The sequence below is a fragment of the Callorhinus ursinus genome, unplaced genomic scaffold (assembly GCF_003265705.2).
Source record: "Callorhinus ursinus isolate GAN/ISIS: 27379988/994484 unplaced genomic scaffold, GSC_fseal_2.0 scaffold9, whole genome shotgun sequence".
NCBI classification, from domain to species: Eukaryota; Metazoa; Chordata; class Mammalia; order Carnivora; family Otariidae; genus Callorhinus; species Callorhinus ursinus.
In genome coordinates, this window is record NW_027397071.1 from 60,789,646 (window position 1) to 60,805,787 (window position 16,142).

Genomic DNA, 16,142 nt, shown 5'->3' on the forward strand with positions numbered 1-16,142 from the left:
CAACAAATGTTTCTAGAGTTCCTCCTATGAACAAGTCACCGTGTTAGGCTCTGAAAACACAAAAATGACTAAGACACAGCCTCTGCCTTCTTTGCACTTAATTTTAGTGGGGAAGAGAGACAAAACAAGTAAGCAAACAAGTAATTAGAAATTGTTTTAAGGGCTAAAAAGAAAACAAATGTGAAGCTGAGATAGAACATACCAGAAAGGGAGCCACTTAAGAAATAGCACCATAAAGGAAGTTCTGTCAGAACAGATCATTAAAGCAAGACCTAAAGAATGAGAGGGATCCAGGGAGAAGAGTATTTGAGGTGGAGGATAAGTAATGCTGACTGGCAGGAAAGGGCTTATCACATTCAAGGAAGCTGAGAAACAGAAAACAAAACAAAACAAAGCAAGCCAGGCTGCTGAAGGAAAGTGAAGGAAAGGGAACAGCATGAGTTGAGTTTGGAGGGGTAAGCAGGAGGCATGTCCCAGAACCTAGCAGGCCTATGTATGGAGTTGGGAATTTAGTTCCAGTGAAGTTAGTCCCAGTGAGCCCCAGTGAGAAGCCATGAAAGTATTTGAGGCTGAGTAACATGATCCAATAGCATGTGTAGATAAGCTTGAAGGCTAAAGAGTCACTCTGGGTTTAAACCTACATTCTACCATTTACCAGCTGTGTGGCCTTGGGCGCATTACTTAATCTCTCTGTGCCCCAGTTTCCTTTTCTATAAAATTAGTGGTAGAATTGGGTTTTACCTCATAGGGTCATTGTGAAGATTAAATACATATAAAGTGCTTGTAGCAGTTCCTGGCACATAATAAACACCCAATAAATGTAAGCTTGTATTATTATTTTGTTTTCAAAAAGGTCATGGTACCTACTGTATAGAGAATGAATGTGGGAGGGATAAAAGGGGAGCCAGTTATGAGGTTGATGAATAGCCTAGGGAAGAGATGAGTGAAGTGGTAGTAGTGGAGACAGAGAGAAATGGACTAATTTGACATGTTTTTAGAGGTAAAATATTCATACTTTGCAGGTGGATTGGACATTGTGATTGAGGAAAATAGAGGAATCAAGACTGACTCCTAAGTTTCTAGCTAGAGCAACCAGGTGGAGGAGTTGACATTTACTGAGAAGGAGGAGCTTGGAGGAAGCAGGTTTGGCAGAGAAATTAGGAGTTCTATTTTAGACCTGTTAAACTTAAGATGTCAGTGAGATCCAAGGAGCTATCAATCAGGCAGTTGGTTGTAGATTTGGAGCCCAGAAGAGAGGTCTGGGATGAAGATATGAATTTAGAAGTCATTAGCATAATCAACATTCAAAGACTCCCTTGTGGGTATCAGCATTTGAAGACACAGAAGTAGTTGAGATCATCTAGGAAGAAAGGATACAGAGAGAAGTAAAGGGAGCCAGGAACTATCCCAAGGAGCAACACATTTTAGGGTGGCTGAACAAACAGCGAGAATGAAGAAGGGCCTATGAAGAGAGAGTAAAACCAGAAAAGCATGGAATCAAAATCAAGAGAGTTGAGTGTTTCAAGAAAATTGGAGAGGTCAGCTCAGAGTGGAAAGGTCAAATAAGACAAGGATAGAAAAAATAGTCACTGATGACCTTGACAAGAACAATTTCAGTGAAGTGTGTGTGCGTGCGTGTGTGTGTGTGTGTGTGTGTGTGTAAGTGCTAAGTAAGCATCAAATAGGCTGAAAATGAATTGGAGGTGTTCTTACTTTGACAGCACATATACTAAAATTAAAACAATACAGACAAAACTGGCATGACTCCTACATATAGATGACACACAAATTCGTGAAGCATTCCATGTTTTCATATGGATTTGACTTTTGAACAATGTTAACTTTTACATATTCAAAAAAAAATTGAATCTACAAGAATGAAAGGGATCCTAAAACTGAGTATAAATAGAAAACAAATAAACCTAACTGTATATAAATAAGTAATATAAATATTCTAAAGGAAAATAACAACTAATCCAAATAACTTTTGAACACAGTATTTTGTATATGTACCTTTGGTCTAACAACAAAACAAAACTGCAAACAAATCTTGAACCCAATTTAACAGATTTTTTTTAAGTTACATGAATGTAGCAATTCTGAAACTATTTTGTGTGTATCATAACACTGAGCAAAGGAAAAAAAGACAATGATGCTATTGGGAGTCAGAGTTCTCACTGTGGGAAAAGGGAGATGCAAATAAGGAATAGGAGAAAGAACCCTGTGGTGCTGAATTAGAATTAGAGTGTACTAGTAATGAATTCATGATTAAAAATAGTTGAACTATATTAAGTTGCCATTTTTCCTTGTGGCTCTGTTTACCTAGAGGGCCTAAAAGCAATTACACCCCGGTAACAATGAGCATATCTGGTGCCCAGATCTTGGTTTCTAAATACCATTGCCCACTAAAAGGGGAGCTCTTTGGAGAGATGGATAATTTTCAAGGCTAGACAGGAAAAGTACAAGATGAACCCGGAATATCATGTTATACCAGAAAGCAAGAAAAGTGCTTAAAAAAAAAAAAGATGGGTGTGTGTCAAAAGGACACAGGAACCAGTATGAAGGGACTCTTACTGGCCAAATCTGGGACAAGTTGAACATTAAAATGAATAATGACAGTAATGGAGTATAACCTATTAAGTAAAATAAGAATCTATGAGTCTATACTAATGATAATAAATATATAATTAAATAAGAGAAAAGGGAAAGATATTGTTTACAGAATGCCAACTAAAAAAATGGAGGTGGAATAATGGAGTTATAAAATCACCATTTTGCAGCCATTAGAATAATTAATTCAGACATTGATTAGCAGTTCTATTTTAGACATGTTAAGATGTCAGTGAGATCCAAGGAGATATCTATCAGGCAGTTGGTTGTAAGTTTGGAGCCCAGAAGAGAGGTCTGACATAAAGATATGAATTTAGAAGTCATTAGCATGATCAGCATTTGAAGACATAGAAGTAGTAGAGATTATCAATTATCAGTGAATGTTGAAAACTTTCAGCACAAGCTTGAGAAGGAACAAGATATTTATACAGTCTCAAAATACCTTTCCAAAGATTACTCATTATTTACATAGGAAAAAATGATAACTTTACAGTGAAAAAAACTAACAGATGCCACCTTAACCAACTGATCAAAGTGAACACCATCAATAATGGGACCAAGTGACACCATGTTTTTTCTCATCATATGCATTGAGGACATAATATCCCATGGGTAGTATGCCTGCTTCCTCAAAAAAAAAAAAGAAAGAAAAGAAATTGAATTATAAGAAAACATGGGAAAAAAACAAATAGAGGGAAATTCTACAAAACACTGGCCTGTACTTTTCAAAAACGTCAATATCATGAATAACAATAAAAGACTGCGGAACTCTTCCAGATTAAAGGAGACTAAAGGGTCATGACAATTAAATGCAATGCATGATTAGGGATCAGGCACTGGATCAGAGGAAAAACTACTAAATAGGACAGTATCAGGCCAATAAGTGGAACTTTGAATATGGACTAAATATAAGGATTTTATCAATGTTAAATTTCCTAAATTTGATCATCATACTGGGAGTGGGGGGAGGAATGCAGGTATATAAGAGAATGTCCTTGTTCTTAGCAGATACCCACTCAAATATTTAGGATATTAGGAGTAAATACTCCAAATCAAATGGTTTAGGAAAAAATGGTATATATGCATGCATTCATACACGTATGCATACACACAGATAAAGAGATTGTGGCAAAATATAAAGTTCTGATGCATTGGGGTAAAGAGCATATAGGAATTATATGTAAGATTCTTACAACTCTTCTGAAAGTTTGAAATTATTTTGAAGTAAAAAGCTTAAAAATAAATTGGAGATGAGGAAATAGAAACAGAATGCAGATAACTCTTTTGAGAAATTTGTCTGTGAAAGGGAGCAGAGAAATAGGACTGGAGAGGGAGTCAAGGTTATAAAATAGGTTGTTAAAGAGAGGAGAAACTAGAACAGATTTGTGCGCTCATGAGAACAATGATGAGCCTCAGCCCATCCTTTGTAAGATAAGAGATTTGGTCAAATACACTCACCTCCGGCTCCTCTGAAAATAGTTTATTCCTTAAACTGCAACCAGGAAGACATTTGGGTCACCACTTGAGGGCAGTACAAAATGATGTTACATGTCATTCTGGTGGTTTTACTGTCTCAGCTGCTGGAACAAAACAAAGCCCTTTATGGGATGTTCTCTCAAATGTGTTGTATGAAATAAACCTCCTAACATACCACTTTTTCCAAATGTTTTAAACCAGAAAATCCCAACATAATTCATAACAGGGGCTTGGGGTGAGGAGAGAAGGGATGAGAAAGAGGGTCTCATGCTTAGAAACATGCCTGGCACATGTTATGAGTTTAATACAGAATAAAAGGCAACAGAAAGATTAGAGCATGTCAGAGCTAGAAGCAGCCCTAGAGAAGGATGAATCTAGACTTCTCATTTTATAGACAGGATCTTGGGTCCAGAGGAGGGAAGGGACTTGACCAAAGCTACAATAATGTGGTAGGGAAGGTAATGGTTTCAACATTTACTTGGTTAGTCTATGAAGACAGAATTTCTAACACTTTCTAATGACATCATAAATACAGTCTGCAAAGGGGACTGACCCCATCATCGGCACTGATACTGAGTTCCCGAAAAAACTGTGACCTCCGTTGTGAGACTGTGCCCCTTGTGTCTTTCTCTATCCTGGGAGGATATGACTCTTCACCTTCAACTCTTGTCCACTTTACCTGGTCCTAAGGCTCTGGACAGGTTAGTTCTGATCACAGCCAACCTATTTCCCACCCCTTTCTGGCAGGGCCCTAAGGGGTAACATGTTAGACTTTCCTACCAACACTGAGGGATGAAGGTTGAAGCTGGAAGATGAAGTTGGATAAAAAGTGAACGGGCATGTGTCAGGACACTGGAAAGAAATTAACAGTATCAGTGCAGTAGCCTGGAGATGATCTTAGAAGGACAATCAGAACACCCTAGTGAAACACAAAACTCTAAATAACATAATGGAGAAGAAAGCAACTTTAGACTAATTAAAACACAGAAACCAATATGACTTCTTATCATGCTAATAAGTGGGCTCAATTATGCAGAAGAGCCCCTAATCTCACTATTGACTACAGAAAAATGCTCACGCACTAGCTTTGCACTTCAAGATCTACTAACCTGGCCCCAGCCCATTCTCTAGTCTCATGTCCTGCCATAGTTCCCATTCCATGCTCCAACCACTATTTTCTGAACACTCCCTGCAATGGTTTAAGTGCTGTGGTATATCAGGTTATACTTTGCACTTGCTCCATTTTGAGGTTCACCTCAAATGACACCTTCTTTGGATGCTTTCCTTGATCTGACCCTCACATTTACTTGAAGATTCCTTTTGGTTCTTACAGGCACTGCATATACTTATCTTGAGCATTCATTTCTGCCTTATCTTTTGTACTACATAATGAGCACTTTGAGGACATGGATTGGGTCTTAATACTCCTATTTTTGGGGGGGGATTGTTTCCATTTATTAGTAATCTACCAATAATCTTTCTTACCTTTCTACCACTCCAGTCTTTCCAGCTCACTCCTTCCAACACCCCAATTCCAACAGTTCTCTAATAGCCCCTGGGCCAGTGATCCCAACACCTCTTGACCATTCCTTACCCATCTTATGCCCTCACTTTCCTTCTTACCCACTTAAATTCCAAGGTCCAATGTTAAAATCATTCCCTTGATATGTCTTCTTCCCTTTTACTCTTCTTGCTTTGTTATTCTGCCTCACAAAACCCCTACCCTGGACAATCTAACTCTCCATCTACTCTACCTTTTGGAATGTGGTTGAAGAAAAACCCTCAACACTGTCAACTGGACTCTTCAAATTCATTACCACTAACCTCAAGTAAGCCTTTAGTGCTATCTGGTAATCATTTTATGTTAAAAGTCCATCCGCTTTCCCTAAATGATTATTTCATATTTTTTCTTCAAACTTCCAGCACCTCTTTTTTTTCTCTCTCCGTAGATAATCTACCCATCTGCATCATCCATGCCTGCATGGATAATTACACCTCAGTGGTACTCTGAAAGCCAATCCTTGCCCCTATGCTCCAGCAATTCTCTCTCTTGTCTATATCATCTGTATTTCCCTTCCCAAAGTATCATCCCACAGCTTAAAAAAGTGCTATGGTGGGGTGCCTGGGTGTCTCAGTCAGTTAAACATCCGACTCCTGATTTTGGCTCAGGTCATGATCTCTGGGTTGTGAGATGAAGCCCTCTAGTGGATTCTGGGCTCAGTGGGCTATGGAGAGTCCGCTTGAGATTTTCTCTCTCCCTTTGCCCCTCCTCCCACCCTGAACAAGCACACGTGTGTGCACACACACATTCTCTCTCTCTCTTTCTCTCTCAAATAAATAAATAAATCTAAAAATAAAAGTGCTGGAGCACCTGGGTGGCTCAGTCGGTTAAGCATCTGCCTTCGGCTCAGGTCATGATCCCAGGATGCTGGGATAGAGCTCTGCATCAGGCTCCCTGCTCAGAGGGAAGCCTGCTTCTCCCTCTCCCACTCCCCCTGCTTGTGTTCCCTCTCTCTCTCTCTCTCTCTCTGTCAATTAAATAAATAAATAAAATCTTTAAAAAATAAAAAATAAAAAATAAAAATAAAAGTGCTATGGTATCTCTCATCTTAAAAAAAGAAATCTTGGAGTGCCTGGGTGGCTCAGTCATTAAGTGTCTGCCTTCGGCTCAGGTCATGATCCCAGGGTCCTGGGATCGAGCCCCGCATTGGGCTCCATGCTCCACAGGAAGCCTGCTTCTCCTTCTCTCACTCCCACTGCTTGTGTTCCCTCTCTCACTGTGTCTCTCTCTGTCAAATAAATAAATAAAATCTTAAAAAAAAAAAAGAAAAAGAAACCTCTCTTGACTCCATATTCCCTTCTAGCTACCACACTGTTTCTCTCTCTGCTCTTCATTTCAGCCAATATCTCTAAAGAAGTATCTATGTTCCTTGATTTCAGGTCCTATCTTTTCATTCTCTCTAGAGTCCACTTTAATCAGGTTTCAGCCCCTTTCCTAACTGAAACTGTTTTTACCAAGGTCACCAAAGACCTCCATGCTGATAAATCTGGAGGTATTCTCAGTTCTCATCTGACTGGCCCTATGATTAGATCTGATACATTTGCTAACTCCCTCCTTCCTTCCTCATTTCTTCCTGAAACACTTGTCTTTACTTGGTTCCAGGACAGACACCACACTTTTCCTCGTTTTACTCCAAGCTCACTGTTGGTTTCTCCTTCTCAGTTCCTTCTCTTTTGCTAGTTTCACTTCATTTCCTTGAACTCTAACATTGGAGTGGCTGCAGTTGGACTTCTTGGATCTACAGACACTGTACAGATGTACAGATGGTCTTACCATTGTACAGATGGTCTTACCCAGTCTCATGGCTTTAAATGCCCCCATATGCTACTGACACCCAAATTTATATCTCCAACTCAGATTTCCCCCATGAACTCCAGACTCTTATTCCAATTTCATTCTTGACATTTCAGCTTGGATGTTGAAAAAGTATCTCAAACTTAATGCAAGACAAAATTCCTGATGTTCTTCCCAAATTGGTTTCTTCCACAGTTTTCCCTGTCTCACTCAATCATTCCAGTTGCTCAGGCAAAAACCTGGCATCATCCTTGACTCTTTTCTTCCTCTCATACCTTACAGTTAAACCTTTAGCAAATCTATTGGACCCTACCTTCAAATATTTATTTATTATTTTTTTATTGTTATTTATTTATTTGACAGAGAGAGACACACAGCAAGAGAGGGAACACAAGCAGGGAGAGTGGGAGAGGGAAAAGCAGGCTTCCCGCTGAGCAGGGAACCCGATGCGGGGCTCGATCCCAGGAACCTGGGATCATGACCTGAGCCAAAGGCAGATGCTTAACAACTGAGCCACCCAGGTGCTCCAGGCCCTACCTTCAAAATATATGCAGATCTGACCACTTCTTACCACTTCTCCCCCCAAACCCTCATCTCCTCATCATGCTAACTCTCTGACCCAAGCCATTATCGTATCTGGATTGTTACAATAATATCATATTTATTTTACTGCTTTCTGCTCTTGTTATCTGTGATCTATTTTTCCCACAGTAGTCCAAATAATTTTTTTAAACCTAAGCCATACCATGTTCTTCCTCTACTCAAAACTCCAGTATCTTTCCATCTCATTCAGTGTAAAAGGCAAAGTCTTTACAATGGCCTACAAGACCTCACTTGATATAGGATACTATAACCTCTCTGACTTCCTTTCTTTTTTTTTTAAATATTTTATTTATTTATTTATTTGAGAGAGAGAATGAGATAGAGAGAGCATGAGAGGGGGGAGGGTCAGGGGGAGAAGCAGACTCCCCGCTGAGCAGGGAGCCCGATGTGGGACTCGATCCTGGGACTCCAGGATCATGACCTGAGCCAAAGGCAGTTGCTTAACCAACTGAGCCACCCAGGCACCCTCTGACTTCCTTTCTTAATCATTCACCCTTATCCTCACTCTGCTCCAGCCATGTTGGCATCCTTGATGTTTCTCAAACCTGCTAGGCACATCCCTGCCTTGCACTGATATTCCTTTTGCCTTGATTGCTCCCCACCCTAGATATATTCTTCGTCAGTCTCTTCCTTTAAGTCTTTTCTCTAATGTTTCCTTATCCATGGGGACTTTCTTTTTCACTGATGACAATTTATTATAACCTGTTGGCAGCACACAGATAGATATTAATAAAACCAGAACTATGCTTCTATAGAAGTGGGCAATGATATGTAGCTATGCTATGGGAAGTGTGTATGTTTTTTTCATGGGGACTTTTCTGACCACCCTTGAAATCTCAACCCCTCTCCCCTTCTTATATACTCTTCCATCTATCTTTTTTTCTCTCCTGATATATTTGTCTCCTTATCAACTTAGGATTTTATATATACCATATATATTTATACTTTTATAAATAATTTATATAAGATACATGAAGGCAGAGTTTTGTCTGTTTTGTTTACTGCTATATCCTCAGTACCTAGAATAGAACTTAGCACATAGTAGGTACTGAACAATTATTTTTGAATTAATGAACAAATCCTCATGATAACTTTATGAGCTAGATTCTATTTTTTATAGCTTCTGTTTTATAAATGAGGGAACCAAGGCTCAGAAAGGCTTAGGAACTTAACTCAAATCACATGACTAGCAAGTAGCAGAGCTGAGGTTGGATGCAAGATGTCTTTTTCTTTAAAGCCCACAACTTTAACCACTATGGTAGTCTACCTTCTCTGTATCTCTAGAATCAATCCTCTTAAGTATATCACCACTGTGCCATAGTTTTGGCCCCAACAAATCTTATCTGTATTTCTTTAAAGCATCCTTGACCCTATTGCTCCATCCTTTACACAGAGCCAGAGTGACATCTCTTTTTTTGTTTTTAAATGTACATTTAAGTGGTTTTTACGATATTCACAGAATTTCACAACCATCATCATTATCTACTTGCAGAACATTTTCATCACTCCAAGAAGAAACCCTGCGTCCATTAGCACTCACTCCCGTCCCCCTTGCCCTCAGCTTCTGGCAATTGCTAATCTAATTTCTATCCCCATGGATGTGCCTATTCTAGAGATTTCATATAAATGGAATCATATAATGTGAGGCATAAAAGCCTTTTACATCTGGTTTCTTTCACTTAGCATAATGTTTTCAAGGTTTACCCATGTTGTAGCATGGATCAGCACTTCATTCCTTTTTTAAAAAAAATTTTTTAAAGACTTTTTTTATTTGAGAGAGAGGGGAAGGAGAGAGAGAGCATGAGTAGGGGGGAAGGGCAAAGGGAGAGGGAGAGGGACAAGCAGACTCCCCACTGAGCAGGGAGGCTGATGCAGGGCTCAATCCCAGGACCCTGAGATCATGACCTGAGCCAAAGGCAGAGGCCTAACCAACTGAGCTACCCAGGCATCCCAGTACTTCATTTCTTTTTATTACCAAATAATACTTCATTGTGTAGATATACCACATGTATTTATCTATTCACCAATTATGAACATTTGTTTTTACATTTTTGGTTGTTATAAATAACATTACTGTGAATATCCATATGCAAATTTTTATGCAGATATAAGTTTTAAATTCTTTTGGCTATATACCTTGGAGTAGAATTGTTAGGGCATATGATAATTCTATGTTTAACTCTTTGAGGAACTGCCAAATTGTTTTCCAAAGTGGCTGTATCATTTTATATTTCCACCAGCAATGTGCGAGGAGTCCAATTTCTCCACATCCTTGCCAATTCTGGATTATTGTAACAATCTCAACAACATTCTTTTGCATGTAGATATGCAGTTGTTATTGCCCATTTAAAAAATTATAACCATTTTAGGGGCGCCTGGGTGGCTCAGTTGGTTAAGCAACTGCTTTCGGCTCAGGTCATGATCCTAGAGTCCCGGGATCGAGTCCCGCATTGGGCTCTCTGCTCAGTAGGGAGTCTGCTTCTCCCTCTGACCTTCCCCCCTCTCATGTGCTCTCTCTCTCTCTCAAATAAATAAATAAAATCTTTAAAAATAAATAATTATAACCATTTTAGTTGGTGTGAAGTGCTATTTCATTGTGGTTTTGATGTGCATTTCCCTAATGATTAATGATGGTGAGCTGTTAGAGCATATTTTGTGCACTTTTTGGCCACTTGTATATATTCCTTGGAGAAATGTCTATTCAAATAATTTAGTCATTTTTAAAATTGGGTTATTTATCTTCTTATTGTTGAGCTGTAAGGCTTTTTTATATATTCTGAACAATTCATTTATCAGATATATGATTTACAAATATACCCTCCCATTCCTTGGATTGTCTTCACTTTCTTGATGGTGCCACTTGAAGCACAAAAGTTTTTGATTTTGATGTTCAATTGATCTATTTTTCCTTTTGTTGCTCATGCTTTTGGTGTTATAGCTAAGAAAGCATTACCTAATCCCAAGTCATAAAGATTTACATCTACGTTTTCCTCCTAGAGTTTTAGAGTTAGGAAACTTACTTTCCTCTAAGAGCTTTGTGGACTTACACTTGTATCAGCGACCTATTTTGAGTTGGTTTTGTATATGGAATGAGGTAGTTGCCACACTTTATTCTTTTGCATGTGGATATCCAGTTGTCCCAGTACAATTTGTTGAAAAGACTATTCTTTCCCCCATTGAATTGCCTTGAAAATCAGGGGGCACCTGGCTGGCTCAGTTGGTAGAGCATGAGACTCTTGATTTCAAGATCATGAGTTTGAGCCCCATGTTGGGTATAGAGACTACTTAAAAAAAAAAAAAAGAAAACCAACTGGCCATAAATGTATGGGCTTATTTTTGCAGTCTCAATTCCATTCTATTGATTTATATGTCTTTCCTTATGCCAGTACCACACTGTCTTGGTTACTCTACCTTGGTGGTAAGTTTGAAATCAGGAAGTATGAATCTTTCAATTTAGTTCTTCATTTTCAAGATTGGCTATTCTGAGTCTTTGAATTCTAAATGAATTTTAGAATCAGCTTGTGAATTTCTACAAAGAAGTTAGCTGAGATTCTAATGGGGTTGCACTGAATCTGTAGATCAGTTTGGGAAGTATTGCCATCTCAACAACCTCAAGTCTTCTAATCCATGAACATGAAAAGCCTTTCCATTTATTTAGGTCTTTAAAAAAAAAAGATTTTATTTATTTATTTGAGAGTGAGAGAGAGAGAGAATGCATGCGCACGAGCAGGGGGAGGGGCAGAGGGAAAGGGAGAAGTAGGCTCCCCCCTGAGCAGGGAGCCCAAAGGGGACTCTGGGATCATCCTGGGATCATGATCTGAGCCAAAGGCAGATGCTTAACTGACTGAGCCACCCAAGCACTCCTTATTTAGGTTTTAAAATTTTTTCAGTGATGCTTTAGAGTTTTCAGTTACAAGTCTTAAACGTCTTCTTTTATTTATTTATTTTTAATTTTTATTTTTAAAAAAGATTTTATTTATTTATTTGTCAGAGAGAGAGAGAGAGACCACACAAGCAAGGGGAGCGTAGGCAAAGGGAGAAGCAGGCTCCCTGCTGAGCAAAGAGCCTGAAATGTCTTCTTTTAAATTTATTCTTAAGTACTTTTTCTTTTTGGTGCTATTGTAAATAAAATTGTCATCTTAATTCATTTTTAGATTATTCATTACTAGTATACAGAAATAAAACTGATATTGATCTTAAATCTTTCAATCTTGCTGAAATTGTTTATTCTAAAAATTTTTTTGTTTCTTTAGGATTTTCCAAATATACACAATCATCTCATTTGTAAATAAAGATAGTTTACTTCTTCCTTTCCTATTTGGATGTCTTTTATTTCTTTTTCTGGCATAATTGCCATGGCCAGAACCTCCAGTACAATGTTGACGAGAGTGACCTTACTTCTTTTTTTTAAGATTTATTTATTTGATTATTTGACAGAGAGAGAGAGAGAGAGAGAACATGAGCAAGGGGCGCAGGAGAGGGAGAAATAGACCCCCTACTGAGCGGGGAGCCTGATGCAGGGCTCCATTCCAGGACCCTGGGATCATGACCCCAGGCAGAGATAGATGCTTAACCAACTGAGCCACTCAGGTGTATAAGAGTGACCTTTCTAAAACACAATTTTGGATTTTTATTTCCCACCTTTGGAGTCTTTCAATGACTCCACATTGCTCTTAGAATAAAGATTTCATTTCTTGGGGCGCCTGGGTGGCTCAGTTGGTTAAGCGACTGCCTTCGGCTCGGGTCATGATCTCGGGGTTTTGGGATCGAGCCCCGCATCGGGCTCCTTGCTCGGGGGGAAGCCTGCTTCTCCCTCTCCCACTCCCCCTGCTTGTGTTCCCTCTCTCGCTGTCTCTCTGTCAAATAAATAAATAAAATCTTTAAAAAAAAAAATTTCATTTCTCATTTGCTTATGATGCATCTCACCTTAGCTTTGCATCCTTAGCAAAATCCACCCCAACTGAATCACAATACTTTTCCCAGCTCTTTGCTCTTTCTTGCTTCTGGGCCTCTGTGTACATTATTCCCTGTGCCTGATACACTCCCTTCTGCATCCATCCCTGTTTCACCAGGGCAATTTCTACTCATGCTCCAGATATCAGCTTATATACATCTTCTACTAGGAAGCCTGTTCTCCCTTGTCCCATAGCACAGTGTGTATTTCCACATTATTGTGATCTTATTCTTTTAACTTTATTACATTGCATTTATAATTGTCATTTTGCTTGTCTGTCCTCTCTAGGCTATGTGTTCTTTGAGGGTGGAGACTTAATCTTACTTTTGTAACTCCTCTGCCTTACAGAGTGCTTGGGGCGTAGTATGTCATAAAAACTTAACTTGTTGAATAAATTAATAAATGGGAAGAAGCCCATTTATCTGCTCTTTGTAAGTTCCATACTTCAGTAAACCTGTCATTGGTAGTTCTAATCAGTGAATCAGAAAATGTGCCCACCAGGCTAGGAGTTTGCAGGATGTTGTTCAATGTTCTCTTGTGGGCCTGAGATAATGTTCCCTTGAAGTTCCAATCAGAATCTTCTGTTAAGTAGTAAAAAAAAGAATTGTTTTCACAGTGCCCTTTGGGTGGACATTTAATTATAGGGATAATTTGTTTTGTATAGAATTTCAAATTTATAGCCTTTCAAAAACAATTGGTTTTCTTGAATCCAGTTCTTCAAAATTGATGATTTTCTAGGCCCCACTGCATTTTGATGTAACAAAACTACCCAAAACATGTAGTGAGGTAGGGAGTATCATTGCCATTTCACCCACGAGGGGCAGAATAGTTAAGTAATTTGCCCAGGTTCCCAGGGGCAGAGTCAGAATTTGAATGCAAGCCTTTCTGACAATAAATCCATACTGTTAACCATTTACTTCCTTCATCTTATCTACTTATAATGTATAATTTTTCAAAAAGAACAGCTGTGTCTTACTTGAGGCTAAGCTTGACACTTAGTAAGCCAAAATTGTATATTGTCAGAGTTATCCCTGAAAAATTCTAGAACTTATTCAGTATAATATACAGACATATTGTATCTGTATAAGCTCAACACAACCAATTATTTGCTTCAGGCTTAAATCAAAACCTTGACTCTTTGGTTGAGTATCAGCTGAAATCCTTGGCTTGCATGTAGAGATAATATTGAAAGTAACAACAAAAACCCCTTTCTTTAAACACTGAGCACTGAGGTGTATAATTACATTCCTATACAGTTAAATGCAAACATGAGGCTACTCCCCTTTTTACATACTTTGATTTTCTGGACTGTAGGATAGAATGGATAGTGCCTCCAGTAAAATATGTACCTTTTTTTTTTGTATCTTTCAGTGCCAAATGTTGCTAGGAATCAGGACATTCTCCTCAGACTTCCAAAATTTGACAGATTTATTTGAGATCTCTGTTATGGGTGAGACACTGACAGGGTTTACTAGTAAAGCTAAAGAACATGAGGCAATTATAGAGATAACTAAGTCCTTAATTATCATTGCCATAACCCTAATGTGATAGTCCCCATTCATCGAGCACTGATTCCCATGTGCCAGACACTGTGTAATGTGCTTTATAAGCATTGTCCATTTAGTTTTCTTTATCACTCTGATGTAGTTTGCATAAAACTGAGGCTCAAAGACTTTTAATAACTTGTCCATGGTGTTATATCTTATAAATGGAGGACTTCAATCCAATTTCAAATTTGTCTGATTCTACAGCCCATCCTCTTAACCATTGTCCTGATGTCAGGGTTTCTGACTTCCTTTTAAAAGGGTAAAACAGATTCCAGATTGTCCTTTTAAAAAATCAAGGGGATTAGATTAAAAAAATGTCATTAATGCAAAACAATAATGGTCCCTTTTGTGTCCAGTAGAGATTTTGCTTGTCTGAGAATCTCCAGACAGACACATTTCCCTAAGCCTCTTCTGGCCCAGCCATGATTCCTTCTGAGTATATCCTAATATCTCTTCCATCTTTCTCTGCTCGTTCCTCCCTCTCTCATCCCCACCATGCTCCATTCCACAAAACATTTCAGCATGCTCAGAACATACTTGCTCTTCTGTGCTTTGCTGACTCATACTTTACCTGGAAAGACCTGGCCCCACTGGAGGTGTTGCTCAGGAGTTTGAGAAGTCCCAGAGGGTTTTAAATAGGGAAATGACAAGATCTGTTTTTTTGTTTTGTTTTGTTTTGTTTTGTTTTTTTAAGATCACTGTCTACGATAAGGAGAATTGATAGATGTAGGTGCAAGCATGAAACTAGTTAAGGAGTTTCCGCTGTGGTCCAGGAGAGAAGGGATGGTGGCAGTGAAGGCAGTGAGAAATGGTCAGATCTAGAATATATTTCAAAAACAGAATTGGAATTTCAGATATATATAGGAGGTTGAGCCAACAAACTTGCTCATGATTGGACTTGGGCTATGAAAGAAGGCACAGAATAAACGAAGAAAAGCTATGGACTGAACAAGGCATCCTCTATTTGTGTTATAAGATATTCAATACACAGTCATCATCTCAAACTGAGACACAACTGTGATTATGGCTGAGAAAATCTTTGACTGAAAGAGTTGTTTGTCATTATGTGTGTATGTGGAATGCCTTAGTTTTCACCAACTACGTGAAAGTGCAGGATACTGTGCTAGGTATTTTCACAAAAGTTGCATCATTTAACTTCCCCTAAACCCTTAGAAGGAAGAATTAATATCCCCACTTTAGAGAAAGAAACTAAGACTTCACTTATGATTTGACTGAGGTTACACAGTTCATAAGGAACTGAGCTGAGATTTGAAGTCAAAGTTGACTCTAAAGCCCATGTTATTGTCACTGCAATGATTCAAAGGTACAAAATCAGAATTCCCCAAACTTTTCTCTCCATTACTTGAAGCCTCTGTTGACTCTCATGTGTCCTACTTTAGAGCCCAAGGCTGGCAAACAGGACAGCTTTGTTCTGTCTGTAGCCCATCCGCTGACTTGCCTTGTGATTTAGGGCAAGCTTCTTAATTTGATGGTGTCTCAGCATTCCCACATGTGAAGCAGGGCTAGTAATTAGTGATGGAGACAATGCTTTGAAATCTGCAGATGAAAGGACCTGCAGTCTTGAGTGCAAATATTT

The 16,142-nt window shown here is 38.8% G+C and overlaps 1 non-coding gene across 1 annotated transcript; it reads left to right on the forward strand.

Moving 5' to 3' along the window:
- The first annotated feature begins 1,703 nt into the window (after positions 1-1,703).
- On the forward strand, positions 1,704-1,812 carry LOC112824092 (U6 spliceosomal RNA). The gene has a single exon (XR_003208224.2). It is a non-coding gene; the product is annotated as a U6 spliceosomal RNA (small nuclear RNA).
- Positions 1,813-16,142: the final 14,330 nt, after the last annotated feature.